Raw genomic sequence first — 15,928 nt, forward strand, 5'->3', positions numbered from 1 at the left:
AAATTTAAAGTTTTAATAACTTTTAAATGACATAAGATTTTAAATTAATTTTTGTGTGAATGCTATTAAAATATGTAAGTTGTAATATTATAGAGAAAATATTAACTTCAAATCTGTGTCCAAGTACCTTTAACCAGTTCAAATCAAATATAAGTAGTTGGTACGGAAATTGTTGTAATTGCTGCGCTTGTCGCTAATTTTATTTTTAGAAACTAGTAAACTGGTAAACAGGGTTTAATTTATTATCAATTGTTGGTCTAAATGTGATGAATGCTATATCATTGTAAAGCACCAAGGAGTAATACTGACATTTTAGTAGTGTGATGTAAAATTTTAAAGCTGTTTCTTGTTTATTATATATGATTATTGTATTTTATGTAATATTACTATGAAGTCGGAAAATAGCTCTTCAGAGCTAATGTTTTTTTGTTTGATATACCCGACTTTAAATAAATATCTTATCTTATCTTTACTCGAAATTTGATTTTTTATAATTCAAGCTTAGAAAATTATAGTTTTGTCCTTAAATATAAAGCAAAACTGTAAACATAATCGGATAGGTATGCAGATTGCTAAGGATGCTTTTTTAGGTCACAAAAACCTTTATCTATAAAATGACAGATATGTCACAATTAAGATGGAGAGCAGGGGCACTTGACGTTGTGTCGAATGAGAACAATATATCCAATGCAGAGATGGAAGTGCCTATCGGGGGCCCCAACATCATTGTAGTAAAACTACTGTCTACTTTAGTTTAAGTTAAGCATATAAGTGTATATTTTTTATATACATGTACCTGTTAGCAAGAGAATCGGGCAATGTTCGTTTGTAGAATAGAAAATAATTGCGGTTTATTATAAGATTCGACAATTACAGAGGCCGGTGGCAATATTTTAACTTTTTTTTTCCTTTGCAGGCCTCCTGGATTCCGGAAGACAAACTTCCTCCCGAGCGAAAAAATGTGTTGATATAATACGATTCAGATTCATGTTTGAGTGTAGATAGATTAAAATAAGAACATTTAATATTGTTTTAGTGGTATAATGAAGAGTGACATTCCGTGCTTCATTGAGGAAAGAAAGTAGGTCTGTTCTTCTTTTAAAACTGTTTAATAAGTGCCTTATTTATGGTATATACCCCAATTGACTGACCAATGGATATATAATACCCCTTCACGAGGAGGTGATCCAAGTATTCCTACAAACCATTAACATTATTCAGGAATCTAGCTAACTAGTAACATAGGTAAGTTTTATTCAACTCAATCTTTAAACTCAATATTGGACAAAATATCATTAGCAGAAATCAAATCGTTTTTCTAAAGCATGTAGAACAGCTGATCATATATGTTCATTCTGAAATCTCTTGCGGGAAATAAGTTAGAATAATCTAACTGTGTCTCGGTACAGGTTCTCACCACAGTTAGAATACGTCCCATATACATGATATACTTGCAACGTAGCAAATCGGAGCGGATCCACTCCGAAACGATTTTGAAGAATGTTAAATGATTTGCACCGGGAATAACTACCAAAAATAATCAAAACAAACCTTCTTGGGATTGCTTATGCCTTTTATCCCAAAAAATAATCCATTTAAATACGTAAATCCAATTAATTTTCTCAACGTTTTTCTCTCCATTCAAATGTTTACATTCGGAACTCTCTAGATTGTTCCTAGTAAATGCACTATCGCCCGTGTTTCTTTCTGCTACATTACGAATACACGGAATCTCTTGTAGGACAATATCATTTAAACGATAGAACATTCTATATTGGCATCAAGGAGGAAAATTATATATGCATGTTTTCTCGTTTTCCGTAAAACCTTTGGCACTGTCTTATAAGATGGTGTACATGTAAATTAAGTTAAAACTTTTACAAATGGGGGTGGAAGTAATTTTTACAATTTAAGAACAGATGATCAGACACTTTTTTCTTTGGAGAAGACTAAATATCATGTCACAGATTTAGAAAAGTGCATAATTCTTAGAATTGTTTCTCCTTAGACTTTGAAAATGAGGAAGTTTGAGACAGCTTGTTAAAGCCTTATGTCCCATATGGGACGAATGGGATAAGTACTAAGTAAAGTATTAGAGATGAAAACGATTTTCACAATATGTTAGCTTGGTAATAAAAGTGTTATGTTAAATTGACAAAAAAATATTATCAACTTTTTATATAAAATGTCTTATGTTTATACCGTTTTGTTAGAAATAAGATTAGTAAATATTTGAATGAACAGAATGTCATTTTTTCAATATTCCGGGTTTCAAAATGCTGAAGTTTTTATTTAATTGGTTGAGAGGGTGTTTACATCAGTGTGCTTGAGGGTTTTATACTAAGAAAACTGTCTACATATATAAACAAACAATTTACAGACTGACATAGAAATAACAAACAATCTTTTCATCTTCTTTTTTTTATATTTTATAAATGATTTAAAAATTTGTTGCTAAAATTGTCGGGGACTTGCTTCAATTGATATAAAACGTAGGGATATTTTTAACAGATGTCGGCATAAATTTGATATTACTTTCCTTATAGAGACCACCATGTATAGAGGCACATGTGGGGTTTCGGTTAAGTATCAACTTAAGTTTCAACTCTGAAGCGTTGATTTTTGCATTTGGAAAATATATTTGTAAAAATCCTTTGCCAATGAATTCATTAGGGACAAATGACATGCGCTTGGGTTGCAAGAATCTACTAGTATTACCTTCCAATTTAGTGCAAAAGGCTGGTTGAAAGCGTTACGTGCAAACACTTCTGGATAGGTCAGTCGACTGGGAAAAGTTTTGGTGTCGCTGACATTCTTTGCTCTATAAATTTCAAATGCGGGCCTTTAAAGCTCATTTTCAGGATGATAGATGACAATTGAATTAAATTTATTCCATGAAACTTTTTTTAACTCATAACATTCTCTATTTCTGTAAGAAATATAAACTTTTATAGCTAAATTCTATTGTACCTATCTTGATTTCAAAGTTTGTTAACAAAGAGGGTTTCAACTCAAAGGCTCTTTCTATGTTTATTTTTTTTCTTTCATGAATATAGATTTCGTCCGTTTAAAACAACCAATAAACAGAATGAGGATCATCTGGTAGGCAAAAGAGGTGTTGCATCTCTTACAATAAAAGGAAATAGATTTTTCCTGTAGTAAATGTGGGGAGAAATTTGCGCGTAGCTTTTTTTTCAGCGGAGGGGGGGGGTATTCAAAGCGTAACTTTTTTCCATTGAAAATCTTCATTGAAAGACCCCATTTTTGTTGCTGTATCGTCATGTAAGGGTAATGAAGTAGTGCATAAATAAAATTTTGTACTGAAAAAACAAACCTACCCCATTCCCCCGGCGTTCTTCACAAATTTGGATTCTTGAGGTTGGACACTTGTTTTCTTTTTGTTTGTTTGGTCTGTATTATTTTTATTGCCCCCGCCTTTTTTTAGCATAAAGGATTCTTTGTTCCTGTAAAACGCATAGAAATATGCTTTTTTCATCGCATGAGTCTTTAACATTCCACATTACAACCTCCTTCCCGCAGGCACTTGGCAACGAGGGGGGGACCTGTCTCCCCACTTTTTTTCAACACTACTTTACTATATATTGAAATTGTTCATAAAAAGGCTGGTTGCTCCCTCCCCAACCAACTGTATACTAAAGTATGATAACAGTCAATTCCAATACGAAAATTGTAAAATTACAAAAAAACGTAATATTATGAATTTTCGTATTGGACTGGACTGAGTAACATGAAGGTAAGGAAGCCCGTTGGTGCCACGTACAAAAATTATTTTATCTGGCGGCCGCCACATATTATTTGGCGGTCGCTACTCTTATATCTGGCGGCCGCCACAAAATTATGTGGCGGTCGCTACTTATTATTTGGCGGCCGCCACTTATATATCTGGCGTCCGCCACTTAATATATGGTGGCCGCCTCATAATTTATATGGCGGCCGCCACATAGTTTTTTCTGGCGGCCGCCACATAGTTTTTCTGGCGGCCGCCACATATTTTTCTGGCGGCTGCTATATGATATCTGGCGGCCGCGACATATTTTTCTGGCGGCCGCTATATAACATCTGGCGGAGCCACTTATCTAATTGGCGGCCGCCAAATATATATCTGGCGGCTGCCACTTATATATCTGGCGGCCGCCACATAATTTATATGGCGGCCGCCAGATAACACCTGTAATCGGATCACCTCGCCTTTTCTAGCGTGCGACGGAAAAGGGCAAGGTGATCCGATTGACCCAAAACGTGAGAAAAAAGTACTAACAAGAAACATATTGACGCAAGCGTCAAAAATCGGCCGCAAACCACTTTTTATAACTGTTGAAGTTCCTTTCAGAAACTGAAATTTGCTGTTTTTAAAAATAAATTCTTCAGAAACTGATTAAATTTGCTGTTTATAAAAAAAATCTTACATTTATCTGTTAAAATATCCTCGTGACATGAAAAAAAAATGCATGCAACAATGCCGATTGCATTATGCATGTACAGTATTATACAGTATTATATGTATAGGCAATATACATGTTTAAACTATGCAATAGTCAATATACAGTATATACATTAAAAGTACAAATTAAACTAAAGTTTAAACTTAGCTAAAAATTGACCTTAATAAAAACGCAACAAATATTTAACATGTGGGGCTCCTGGCTCTATCTTATAGGAGGTTAACCTCCCCCCCCCCCCCCAATTTCCTTCAAGATCCACCACTACACTTCTTCTCTTTCAATCTCTTTGTTTTGGTGTCGAGATGTGGCGGGAAAATGTTTGGCACATTGTATAACGCGCTCTATCCTAGTTTCCTGGACCAACATGTCATAATATTCTTTGCTTTTAAGAAATCAATATTTAATCATATTTTTGAAAAATAACCATAGGAAATGTTTAAATAAACACTTCATTTCAAATTAATACGGCAGATCCTGTTTTAAAAAGAGAAAGTATAAAATCGTTGATTTACGACGTGGTCTTTGTTTTAGACTATGCCTTACACTCCTACTAATTTTCTCTGCACTTCAGTTATATCAGAGTTTGTCAATCAGGATTGGATGAAATATTTACCCTATTATTTATAAAATTGAATTTTACGATTATTGTGCTTTTTCCTAAACATTTAGAAATCTTTGTTTGATATTAAAACGCCTGCAATATGATGTTGAATATTTTTATTTAAATTGTTAACTCCGCAGAAACGCACTGTGACTTAAAACTTTCATATCATATAACCGACCGCCTCCTGGCGGCCGGTAAAAACTACATTTTACCGATCTTTTGCAGTACGTCTTTTTTTAAACATGTGTTACTATAAATAGAAATGGAAACCCCTTCATTCCATTGAATGTTCTTTTATAGATAATTTTCGATAGGCCTGATTTTAGTGAAAGTTACCACCCGTTGGTCGCCTGGAGGTCGACTCGGTGATTTTCCCTCCTTGTCTTACCAATGTTAAGAGGTTGTAGCAGAAATATTTGTTGGAGAATCTTTTTTAAAGAATTTTTTTTAAATAAAGGAGGCTTCCAAAAATTTATATAATTTAAAAAAAAATAATGATTTCTAATTCAAAATAGCAACTATAAAAAAATTCAAATTGGTTGAAATATGAAGGAATATGATCAATTGGACCTTTTAATTAACCTTAAATTTCTGCAAATTTTTCCATTTTACACATTTTCAGAAACTATGCCATTTTGCAGGACCAATTTCTAAGAGTGGGGTTAATTCTGGAATAACTTAATTATATGCCCAGTATTCCTTAGCAGTCAATGTTTTCTTATGATACAAAGATTTATATTTGAGTTTGCTACATAAAGGTTAAATTGCATTTATATTTCTTCAATTACCATGTTAAATTTTGTTTAGTCGAAAATGGCCAAATTCAATGGATCCGTCTCCATGGCAACCGGGTGCACATGGGAAATTTCTAGCACCATATTTTCTGGTTTTGTACCAAGGTGACCTGTGGTGCAAATTTCATCAAAATCAGTGATATGTTGTTTCCAAACCCTATAGTAAAATTTTTGGTGCTGACAGAAAAGGCATGTTAAGTATAAAAATTTATTTCTTTAGAACTCGACCTTGGACTCTATTAAACTTGCATTTGAGAAATGTTTACCTTCCCCTTAAACGGCCATACGAAAGCATCGGTGTATCACAGACACATATCCACACTTCAGATGCCTGTGATTCTAACAGTTATATATGTAAAATGTCAAGGTGACACAGCATTAGTAATGTAACTAAAACATATCTGATCAATCTTCAATGACCTTTGTTTTATTAATTAAACATTACTTTTCAGATAACCAGTGCGCGGTACATGTGTACCATATGGATGGGAAGGACAACACATTAAAAAACTCACAATGAGTAAATGCATATATATATATATATATATATATATATATATATATATATATATATATATATATATATATATATATATATATATATATTTATATATATATATATGACGCGCCAAGCAAAAACCTCACTTAACGAAGAATTTTGACATTTTCAGTTTTTTATTGATTCTTGTAGAGTTTTTATTTCTCTTTCATTTGATGTATAACATGACATATATTTCTGTGTATAAATGTATAAGATATCGCATGAAAAAGACGGAATATTTATATGACGTGCAGTGTACGCGTGTGTAACTGCATGAATTTTCATAACGTAAAATCGTAAATGACGTAAAGATATATAATAATTTTATGATATTTAGATTATTAAACTTTTGATTTGATTCCCTTAAAAGTATCAACAATTAAGATTTTTCATCGTGATAATAGAAAATAAACATTCTAAAGTATATCTTTGAGTAATTGAGAAACGAAAGACGATTGGGGGGGGGGGGGTCGAAATGATCGTTAAGGAAAAAAAAGACAACATCAAAAAATCTTCTCTTTTTCTGGGAAAGTTTTCAATTTACGGCTTTTCAATGCAGTAAAATGGCAGAAATCTACATCATTGCAATAGTAAACGAAAGCAATATTTGGATAAAAAAAATGCTATTGTGGTAGTACAAACGACACATGTACAACTTCCTACTAGCTTGGGCTAGTGGGTTAACCCTTAAGCTAATTCGGTAATGCACAGAGGCCTCGGGTTCAATCACAATTAACCAGATGAATTAAATTGTCACTGTTATTCTATCAAAGTATTTATTTTTTAAAAGTTCGAGACAGCCATTACCCCCCCCCCCACCCCCAGCCCCGAACCCTCGGACATTAAAAGTCTATGCAATAAACAAAATAGATAGAAACTATTGTCATAGTTCATGTTTTAAATACCTGGATTCGTATGCATAAAAATTCTAAGAATTTTCTTAAGTATATGCTTAAATGTCTTAAGTTTATTCTTAGCTGAGTAACATGCTTAATTTCCATTGCATAAAAATTCTAAGCAACATACTTATCAATTCTTAGCTAAGCATGCTTAAGTACACTGTTGCCATGTCAATAAAGTCACTTCCGCTTTTACTTAAACGTAAACAAACACATGCCATGATAAAGAAACAAAAGATTGGCATAAGATTATGAAAGTATTATTCCTATTAATTTAATCATTCTTCCTCTTATAACTATCTCTTGTTATATTTCTATCAAAACTACACAACAATTAACTTTCGTCAATTTTTAAAATGTTTTGAAAATCAAACGCTAGCATCTTGATAAGTCCATAAACGCCAATATTAGCCTAAAGTGAATTTAGGTCTAGGAAGCCACATTATAAAGTGGATACATGCAGATTGTGATTAATACTCTCCATTGTTTTCTTTCTTTTTTTTGTAAAGTTCCTATAATTATTATTGTGTAATTAGCTATTAGAAATAACTTGAGCAACATGCTTAAGGACTTAAGACAGGTATGGACCATGCTTAACTTTACGAATATGCTGAGCATATACGTAGGAGTTGAGAAGTTTTATGCAACACACTAAGCAATATGCTAAGTAAAATTTCAATCTGCTAAGCAGAAAAACAATACTTAAGTATATGCTTAAGGACTTAAGAATTTTTATGCATACGAATCCTGAAATTTAAAGAGTTTGACAGGTATTTTTCTATCTAAAGGAAAATTAACGTAAAATTTTCTTGTCCCACAAGTTAACTTTTTACATGTTTTAGTTTTGAATGTTTTAATACTGAAGACGTTTTGGCTTGTTGAAAAGATATTCTGCACCCAAGAATAAATTGAATTTGTTTCTTGTAGTAGAGTTTGGTCCTTTTTTCTTCGGGGTCGTTATGAAATGAGTCATGTCATGAGTTTCACAAGAAGAACTTTAAAGTTGTCAATCTTGTTTCCGATCCGTTTGCATAATTCAATAAAATAATGCCTGTTTAAATCAAATCAATAAAGATTAGATGCATCAAATGTTAAAGTGTTCAATCATTTTTTCTTGGTAATTTTTTAACATTTGATATATATTTCCTGGCGTTCCGTTTTCTATTGTATATTTATGTATGAAATTAATCATGAATTAATTTTGAACCGGTCATTGTATATGAGCCGAATAATAAACCACAAAACCATAAAATTTAAGCGATGTATCATGTTTGCGATTTTTACATTCGGTGTATTGTGTTTAACTTCATCTAACAGATTATGAAAAGATCGATAAACATATGATCAATCGGTTTAATTTTCAATCATAAAATATTTTAGATAGTGGGACTGTAACTAACAACGTATGCGAGCATCCATATATTCACGACAATTTCAAGAAGTATCCAAAGAAATAGAGCAGACACGTGACACAGGAGAAAGGCGGGGGGGGGGTCTACATTTTTTGTACAACATGAGGTGTCCAACAATAAAATGAATTGAGAAGCTCAACAGGTCTTTCATTTAAATCAATAGCTAAAACTAATTCCGGAAGAAGTGTCCAAATCAAATACTCTGTGTCGTATCTATTCAGAATGTTTTTTTTTTTTTTTTATTAATTTAACTTAACTATTTATCAATAATAGTTTACGTTTTAATTATATAAACGGCAGCGTTAACTGTCCCAACTCAGTTTATACCGTATAAATTGGGTACCTATTTAATTCATTCCATAGAGAAGAGAAGTTATTCAGGTCAATTTTCATTGCCTTGTTATTTGAAATAAAAACTTAGTTTAATGCTCCTGTTAAATTTTTCTTGCATGTGCATCAAGATGAACAAGCTGAACATTAAATTTAATAAAAACTATCTTTAAAAACTTGTTTGTTTGACCTTTTAAAATGAATCGACCAAAATCTTTTTAATACTTTCAAATTATTCATTCCGGAATTTTCTCATCCTATCAACAACTTTCTTTTTTATTTTAGAAATGCCTTCAATCTTTTTCAACACCGAAAATGTCCGACAAAACAAATTCGAACTAGTGCTAATTGTAACGGGGACCGTTACAGATGTTCCCCAAACGCTCCCCAACTCCCTTTTATAGTCATATTCCCTGTAAGCGTAATTAAATAAGACAAACTCTATGCATTTGAGACTTTATCAACGTTTACCCAAAAGTGTACTATGTTCATTCAAATTTTATCATTGCACACTTGCGCATGTGAATGCATGTGCGTAATGATCATATCATATTGTCTACACAATCTTTATATTTTAATATGCTTAATATTAAAGTATTTAATCCAAAAGTATAAAAAAAAAACGCTCATTCAAGTGTATTTTTAATTTTACCCATTTCACGTGCACGCAAGTGCATACATTAGCAAGGTGACCATACCTTCTTGTATAAGTCCATTACATCTATCTATGTTCTAAATCTCACCCCGTTTGGTTCAAAACCAAGGGAGTTATAGCTGTTTAAAGTTTCAGCCAATCAGATTGCAGCGCACCTACACGCACGTGTATGTATGTGCAGGCTGACCATACCTTCTTATAGAAGTCCATTATATATATATATATATCTTATTCAAATCACAACCTGTTTGGTTGAAAACTAAGGGAGTTATAGCTGTTTAAAGTTTCAGCCAATCAGATTGCAGCGTTTGTACACGCACGTGTATGCATGTGCATGGTGACTATATCTTCTTGTAGAAGTCCATTATATATTTCTATGTTCCAAATCCCATCCTGTTTGGTTGAAAACCAAGGGAGTTATAGCTATTTAAAATTTCAGCCAATCAGATTGCAGCGCACGTGCATGCACGTGATTTCATGATAATTCCTATATATCATTTTGTAGGATATCCTAATGCATGGCTATGTTCAAAATTTCAAAGGATTTGGTCAAAAAACAAGAAAGATATTGAGACTTAAGTTTCAGCCAATCAGAGCGTAGCGCACGTGCATGCGCGTGAGATCTTCCCATATTGACCACGTCATCTTGTTTATACTACTAATACATCCTTACATTATGAATTTCAAAACATTTCATCAAAAAATAGAAAAGTTACGGCACTATACATTATTTTGGTTATTCACGTGTTTGCACGTGCGCGCTCTTGCAAGCACGTGCGCGCAAAATGACCTTCGTTCCGCAAATCTACATAACATGTCTACTGACCCTAAAAACATTTCACCTTAGTTGGATGTGTAGTTTACGAGATCATTCACGGACAAAAAAGTGCCCAGGAAGAAGAAAAATAATAACTAGTGCTAATTGTAACGGGGACCGTTACAGATGTTCCCCAAACGCTCCCCATTTCCCTTTTGGTGCCATATTCCCTGTAAGCTTCATTAAATAAGACAAACTTTATGCATTTGAGACTTTAACAACGTTTACCGAGAAGGGTACAAAGTTCATTCAAATTTTAGCATTGCACGCGTGCGCATGTGAATGCATGTGCGTAATGACCATATCATCTTGTCTACACAATCTATATACTTTAATATACTAAATATTAAAGTATTTAATCCAAAGGTATTAAAAAATACGCTCATTCAATTGTATTTTTGATTTTACTCATTTCACGTGCACGCACGTGCATACATGAGCATGGTGACATACCTTCTTGTAGAAGTCCATTACATCTATCTATGTTCTAAATACCACTCCGTTTGGTTGAAAACCAAGGGAGTTATAGCTGATTAAAGTTTCAACCAATCAGATTGCAGCGTACGTTCATGCACGTGTACGGATGTGCATTGTGATCAAACCTTCTTGTAGAAGTCTATTATATCTATCTATGTTCCAAATCCCATCCTGTTTGGTGGAAAACCAAGGGAGTTATAGCTATTTAAAGTTTCAGCCAATCAGATTGCAGCGCACGTGCATGCACGTGTTTTCATGAAAATTGTTATATATCATGTTGTAGGATATCCTAATGCATGGCTATGTTCAAAATTTCAAAGGATTTCATCAAAAAACAAGAAAGATATTGAGATTTTAGTTTCAGCCAATCAGAGCGAAGTGCACGTGCATGCGCGTGAGATCTTGCTATTTTGACCATGTCATATTGTCTATGCTACAACTATATCCTTATATTACGAGTTTCAAAGCATTTCATCAAGAAGGTAAAAATTTACGCCGATATCAATTAAATCGGTCATTTCACGTGTTGCTCGTGCGCGCTCTTGCAAGCACGTGCACACAAAATGGCATGTTGACAATGTCATCTTATCTACATTTATAATATGTCTATATATTCTAAATATCAAAGCATTACATCGAAAAATGTAAAAGTTACGGCAATTTCAAGTATATTGGTCATTCCACGTGTTGCACGTGCGCGCTCTTGCAAGCACGTGCGCGCAAAATGACCTTCGTTCCGCACATCTACATAACATGCCCACTTACCCTAAAAAGGTTTCCCCTTAATCGGATGTGTACTTTACAAGATCATTCGCGGACAAAATTTTCCCGAGAAGAAAAATAATAATAATAAGAAACAGAGTAAAAACAATATGTTCCCCAACTTCGTTTGGGGAACATAATTACCCACCGATGCAATTTTTTAACACTAATAGGGAGAGGGCAAACAAACTTCATTTTAAAACGGCCTTACGAGAATTTTTCAGCCACCACTGGAAATCTTTAAAAAATACACACTTAATTATGTTCCCCAAACGGAGTTTGGGAACATATTGTTTTTACTCGGTTTCTTATTATTATTATTATTATTATTGTTATTCTTTTTTTTCTTCTTTGTTCTCCGGTACTTTTTTGTCCGCGAGTGTTCTCAGAAACTGTTCACCCAACTGAGCTAAAACCTTTTTAGGGTTAATAGGTGTGTAGTGTAGGTGTGCAACACGAAGGTTATTTTGCGCGCATACGCATGCACGTGCGGGCGCGTGAAATGAGTGAAATGACGGATATACTTTATATAGCCATAACTTTAACATTTTTTGATGAAATATTTTAAAACTCATTTAATAAGGATATATTAATAGTGTAGATAATGTGACACTGTCAAATTAGCACGAACTCACGCGCATGCACGTGCGCTTCGCTCTGATTGGCTGCAACAAAAATCTCAATATCTTTTTTTTTTTTGACGAAATGCTATAAAATTTAGAATATAGGCATACTTTAGGATGTACTACAATATGATATATAACAATTGTCATGTAAACACGCGCATGCACGTGCGCTGCAATCTGATTGGCTTAAACTTTAAATGGCTTTAACTCCCTTGTTTTTCAATGAAACAGTATGGGATTTAGAACATAGACAAACATAATGGACTCCCACAAGGAGGTATGGTCGTCATGCACATGCATGCACGTGCATGCACGTGTGCTTTGCTGTGATTCGCTGAAACAAAAATCGCAATATCTTTTTTTGATTTTTGACGAAATGCTTTAAAATTTTAAACATAATCATGCATTAGGATGTCCTACAATATGATATATAACAGTTTTCGTGAAAACATGCGCATACACGTGCGCTGCAATCTGATTGGCTTAAACTTAAAATGGCTATAACTTCCTCGTTTTTCAACCAAACAGGATGGGATTTAGAACATAGACAAACATAACAGACTCCTACAAGAAAATATGGTCGACATGCACATGCATGCACGTGCGTGCATGTGAAATGAATTAAATTACAAATACACTAGATTAAAACGTATTTTTTAATACTTTTGGATAAAACGCTGTAATTTCTAGTATATAAATAGTGTAGACAAGATGATATGGTCATTACGCACATGCATTCATATGCGCATGCGTGCAATGCATAAATTTGAATATACTGAATATACTTCTGTGAAAACATTGTTATAGTCTAAAACGCATAGAGTTCGTCTTATTTAATGAAGCTTACAGTGAATAAGGCACCAAAAGGGAGATGGGGAGCGTTTGGGGAACATCTGTAACGGTTCCCGTTACAATTAGCCCTAGTTAATTGTGAAAAGAAAAGATTACACAGACACTTGATGAAGACTAGGTTTGTAATTAGTAAACTACATCAAATTAAACCCAAGAATCTATCTTAACATATAAATATAACAACATCCCCTTGTTCTACCGGGATCGAGAGTTTCTCACAAGGAGACGTTTTTACGTTGTTGACGTTAGACTCGTTTTCTGACGTTACGTCATAATAAAGATAAGGGAGGTTTTTGCTTGGCGCGTATATATTCATTACATATATATGTTCAAAGTATAAGAAACGACATAAATAAACACTAGTACAGACTTTGGGGAGCAGTGCTGGATAATGCATAATATATGAAATTGTTGCTAGAAAAAACTTGCCTATATAGCTCTACATTAAAAAAATATTATTAGATAATATAAGACTTATCATTTTGACATTAGATGTGACGTATAAAGGTACTAAGCAGTAAATTATGTCAGAGAAGAGAGATTGCGAAGGAACAACGGAAGATGAGGGAGATGTAAGTTTATTTTTAATGCAATAATGAACAGGAAAAAATGTACTTTTTTTTAATTAACATCAACATTTTTTCCTCTTCAACATATGCTAAAATGATTTAACATATTTATGAATTCATTTAAGTTATATTATGAAGCAGAATCCTAACGATTAGAGGTTTAAGATATCTAGCTCACAATATTCTACAAAGTCTCTTCCTAATGAATTGGCATTTCATCAATAGGACATTAAAAGAAAACGACTGGATACGAACGCCTTTGCTGGAACAAGAAGCAACATATCTGATGATACTAGTAACGACATTTCTGATGATACAAGTAGTGAGTATGACAAAGGTGAGAATCAGATTTGAAATGAAAATCAACCTTTTAGCACTAATTTAAAGTTATTTTCATTAAAATCAAGGTTTTGGTTAAAAAGTCATCTAAAATTTTTGTCAAATATGAAATATCAAATTAATGTTTGTATTGTTTAATTTAAATCTTAATTTTTTTTTTTTTTTACTATTTTGTGATTGATACTGATATCAGAGATAATTACTATCATGTTTTTCACAGATTCGTTATCAGATTTAACAAGGAATCAGCTTGTCGTTCTCTAGACCCTGTACCTGGGTTTTGATGATTTCCAAGTTTATATCAATCTGGATGATGATGAAGTCACTATGGGAGAGATTGATGTCAGGAAGACACTGGAGGAGCTGGAGGACAGGGGACTGATGAGACGTGTCAGAGAAATATTTAACATTGACAGAACTATGTATACTCTCACAATGGACAAACTTAATGAGATAAGTCAATCTTACATAGAGAACTGTCTACTGAGTGACATAGACAGAGACTTCTTCATAGACGTGGCCGGCTATTCCCCCTTACATTATTGGTGTACAACACAAGACCGTATCATTAACCGTGATATTTCAAACCCACAAGCCAGTAGATCTATAACATTCATGAGATTGATGATTGAGGGGTGGATGGACGTGGTAGAAGCTATTATAGCAGGTACGTATACTTCAGTTATTTATGTAAAGCTAGATGTTATATATATAAAGTAATTACATTTGAATCTGCAACATATACTACTATATGAAAACATTTGATTACAGTATTTTTCAACAGTTCAGTTGATTAGGCATATTGATTTTGATATTTGCATGCAACGAATATAGTTAAAGGATAAAATGCCTTTACTTTTTCCCAAGGACCCCCCCCCCCCTCGAATTCTATCTAAATCTACAATGACTTTGATAGTTTATAACAAGAGTGAATAACAAAGACACCTTATGAACAGTTTTCAACAGTCTGGATACTTTATAATTATGAGGAATGCTGTAAATTCCTTATTTTTCGCGATTACTTATCATCACAAAATCCCATCTTATCATATGCATCAAATGGCGAAAACAATGAAATAGAGAGTAGATGATTAAAGCAATATGAGCTGCATTTTTGAGAATTTTTATTTTGCTGGTAAAATGAGTTATTATGATTAATCTGTATGTAATCTAAATCATTATGATCAATAAGACCAAAATAAAGTTTAAAAATGTTTCAGAAGCAATACTTTTGTACAACCGAATATACCGTATAATATAAGAAATCATTATTGTACAGGACGACAAGAATTCAAATTTGCTTCAATCAAAACTAATAAAAAGTTCTTCCATAGCAAATATGAACAAAAGATGTTTACAAATTAACGTTTTATTTTCCTGTCATTGAAATAGTTAATAACAAATTTGAAATATTTTTTTCCGATGTCAAACATGCAGCTCATATTGCTTTAATTCAAAGCTTATATACGTTGTGTTATCAAGTATCAGGGAAGTTTAACACATCAAAAAATCAATAAATTATCAAAATACTATAAAATAGTTCTTGGTAGATATTATAATCAACAATTAACAAAGCTTAAAAACAAGAGACCCATGGACTCTATAGGTCACTAAAAAGTTTCAGTCGTACATTTGTTTGCATCTGTATGCAAATATTTATTGTCGATCGGGTTTACAAATCACCTGTTATAATTTTACTTGAGACCCCCTCCACCCCCAACCCCCACCCCCCTCTCACACTGTGTAAAAGATCTGACATTCTTACTTATATAAGGTTTCGCCTTTTAT

At 33.2% G+C, this 15,928-nt stretch overlaps 1 long non-coding RNA gene across 1 annotated transcript; it reads left to right on the forward strand.

Annotated features, from left to right (window-relative positions):
- The first annotated feature begins 745 nt into the window (after positions 1 to 745).
- On the forward strand, positions 746 to 15,227 carry LOC134282327 (uncharacterized). The gene is made up of 5 exons (XR_009995266.1): positions 746 to 1,245; positions 6,314 to 6,381; positions 13,725 to 13,804; positions 14,027 to 14,138; positions 14,361 to 15,227. It is a non-coding gene; the product is annotated as an uncharacterized LOC134282327 (long non-coding RNA).
- The last annotated feature ends 701 nt before the right edge of the window (positions 15,228 to 15,928 follow it).

Source organism: Saccostrea cucullata, unplaced genomic scaffold, assembly GCF_032062105.1.
Source record: "Saccostrea cucullata isolate Sc308-1 unplaced genomic scaffold, CSIRO_AGI_Scuc_v1 ctg4168, whole genome shotgun sequence".
NCBI classification, from domain to species: domain Eukaryota; kingdom Metazoa; phylum Mollusca; class Bivalvia; order Ostreida; family Ostreidae; genus Saccostrea; species Saccostrea cuccullata.